General features: G+C 44.3%; 1 non-coding gene across 1 annotated transcript; it reads right to left on the reverse strand.

Annotated features, from left to right (window-relative positions):
- Positions 1-2,820: 2,820 nt before the first annotated feature.
- On the reverse strand, positions 2,821-2,893 carry TRNAA-AGC (transfer RNA alanine (anticodon AGC)). Its single transcript has one exon. It is a non-coding gene; the product is annotated as a tRNA-Ala (tRNA).
- Between the last annotated feature and the right edge of the window lie 330 nt (positions 2,894-3,223).

Below are 3,223 nucleotides of genomic sequence, written 5' to 3' on the forward strand. Positions count from 1 at the left end.
GCTCATTTTCTCTTTAATACATTTGGTTGCTTCCACTAATTTGTTTGTTCGCTTTTCTTTCACAGACCAAAAATGGTTGTAGAAGGAGATGCGGCTCCTAGTGAAGGAGAGGTATGTTTGTTTTTTTTCATCATTTTTCATTTATCCTTGTAGCGGTTTTGTTTTGCAATTATAATAACTATTTTTAGGGGGTTTCCTGACCATGTTCTGTGTTTTGTTTGTTCTATGCAGGGGCCTGTAAACAATTCTTCTCGGCGGAACTCAAAACAGCCTGCCAAGCGGCAGCCGCGTCGTGCTGATATCGATGGAGAGGCAGAGGATGATGAGGTAAGTATCGTGCAAGGTTTTTGACTCAACGAGTCGTTCTGGGGTAGCGACTCTTGACGAGTCATGTCGTGCCGATCTAGTCGAGGTGTTTGAGTCGACTTCTAGTTACGATTCATCGACTAGTCGTGACTATTCGTTCGACTCGAAAACAGGAGTATCGAGCAGGCAGTGTGGGTGCATTTCCCTTTTTTGCGCACACACAAGTAACTTTTTCCATGCATCCTTTAGGTTGGTGACCCATTCCGCTTCGTGAAACGGCGGAAACGGAAGGCGACCACGCAGGTTGGAGTTGTAGCTGGAGTTGGCACACCGTCTGCAGCAGCTGCTGAGGTAACATAAAATGGCATTAGCACTACTGGAATTAGCTAATTTGCCAGGAAGCAGACGGCAAAGCAGCTGTTTACCGTAGCCTTCTTTGCCGGAGCCTTTTGCCGTCCGCGGCTGACGGCAAAGGTCTTTGCCGTCCGCCGTGGCAGACGGCAAAGTAGCTGTTTCCTGTAGTGTAGGATTTTTTTCTACACAAAGAAATCTAGGATATTATTTTTTACACAGTTGCACAAGAACCAACTAGGTGTTGGCATCCTGAACTTTTATAGTTGTACACAAATCAATTAGGAGTTGGTATCCTCAACTTTTCAAATAGTTGCACAACAGTATCATATGAGTTGGCATCCTCGACTTTCATAGTTGCACCAGAACCATTTGGGAGTTGGCAGTCTCAACTTTTTGAATAGTCTCATAACAATATCACATGAGTTGGCATCCACAACTATTTTAGTTGCACAAGAACCAATCAGGAGTTGGCATCCCCAATTTTTTAATAGTTGCACAACAGTGCCACATGAGTTGGCATCTTCAACTTCTTTAGTTGCACAAGAACCATTCAGTAGTTGGCATCCTCATGTGTTCACATGCATATGATTTTTCAGGTTTGCAAATGCACTTGAATATAGTTGCACTACTTATTTTGAAGATTATAATCTGTTAAAATTCACTATTTTGTCTATTTTCTTGTGTTTTGATAGGCTAAATTCATCATGTTCCTCAGTTCAAAATTCATTACATAGCTGCACAAACATGCAACATGATTCGCATGCAGGAGTACTTGCAGTTGCACAAAATAGATGGTGTAGTTGCACAACTGCCAGCATAAAGTTTATTTTTGGAATTCTGCATACAGATTTTTAGCTAAAACCAAAATGAATCTGAAATTATCTGAGTTGGCATCTTCTACTTTTATATGAGTTGAAGATGGCAACAACTGAAATTCAAACCCCACAAGTAGATGGATATGGGAGTGTTGTCAGTTGCACACTTGTACTGGTTAAGTTGCACAATTACAAGCCAGACTTGTTTAATTTTTTCTCAAACTTCTTTTTTTTGCATCATGTGCAGGTTTTACAGGTTATGGGGGGTCTATGAACTGATGTAGATTTTTGCACACAATTCTAAGCTACAAAGTCACATATACTACTGTGTGGAAAGATCATAGGAAAAAAACACATATACTTCTTGTCTAGTTGGTAGTTATATTTTCATAGTACCTACAATATGTTTTTTCTTTTTTTGCTACTGTGACACTGGCTCTTCCGCATTATGTGTGAAATAAGACTATATGTGCTCTCTTATATATATTTGCATATTTTCTGCGTTTTGTTGCACACATTGCTGCAAAAGTTGACTTGTCTTATGATCTAGTTGCACAAAAATTAGTTAAAATTGCTCAGGTACCGCATCTCCCCGTTTTTTTATCCTTGTTTGTGTTGTCTTCAAGTATGGAGAAGTTATTTTCCAAAGAGAAATTTGGTGTGGGGGTGAAAGGGAAAGTTAAGGAGGGAGGATCTGGACAGGAGAAGAAAAGGATCAACCTCTTTTTTCACCCTTGTTGGTGTTGTCTGGTACTTTCTAATCTGTCCTCCCTCTTTCTTCTTTTTTTCGCAGCAAATTGTTCCAGACCATTGTTATTTCACCTTGATTCATCTGCCATGGAAGCTCTGGCGATGGAGATCCAGAACTTGGAACCCCTTGTTTCGTGGGGAAGAAGGTGGGGGCAGGTAGGGGCATGGGGAGAAGAAGTTGGTGGCCAAGAGCCCAAGAGGGTGTGAGAGATTCGAGTGCTTCAGAAGGGGAGGGAAGGGCATGTGATAGCCTGGGGACCGCGTCAAGTGTGTGGTTTATTGCGTTGGCGTGGGTCTGTAGCTGGCTTTCCTTTTCTGGGATCAGGGGGATCGAATCTTCTCATTTTCTGGTGGCCGCTCGGGGACGCTAGGGAGCGGCTGGCCGCTCCCTAGACGCGTCCAATTTTAAAACCGGGCTGTCCTCTCAAAAGACACGGTTCGGTTGGTTTAAACACATGGACATGGAAAGGTGCATGATCGCATACGGACGTCGCGAGCTCAAGCCAAGCCTCGTTCAAAACCATGCAAGAGGAAGAGGAGTGGAAAACACTGTTTGTTTTCAAAGTACAATAATGCAAAACAAAAAAGATATGATTGGAGATGCGGGGTATCGATCCTCGTACCTCTCGCATGCTAAGCGAGCGCTCTACCATCTGAGCTACATCCCCATTGCGCGTTGGCTATTTTATCGCCGCTTCATAAAGTAGTACCCGACAAACACTCACAACCATGATTTGTCTCTGCACACTGCCGGCAAGATCGCCGCACTGATCTTGCATGTCCACCTGACCCGATGGAACTATTGCATGTGTCCGACCACACAGTTGTATAGGTGGCCAAACGGGCCGGGATAGCTGGGCCGGCCCGGTAGCATGGCCGGCACGGCACGGGCCAGGCCCGGCACGCGGCACGCCAGGGGCCGTGTCTGGGCCTGAAGGCCGAGCACGCGGGCCGGCACGGCACGGCCCGATTATCTCTTTTTATTTTATTTTTTATGT

Source organism: Triticum aestivum, chromosome 2D (assembly GCF_018294505.1).
Source record: "Triticum aestivum cultivar Chinese Spring chromosome 2D, IWGSC CS RefSeq v2.1, whole genome shotgun sequence".
NCBI lineage: Eukaryota > Viridiplantae > Streptophyta > Magnoliopsida > Poales > Poaceae > Triticum > Triticum aestivum.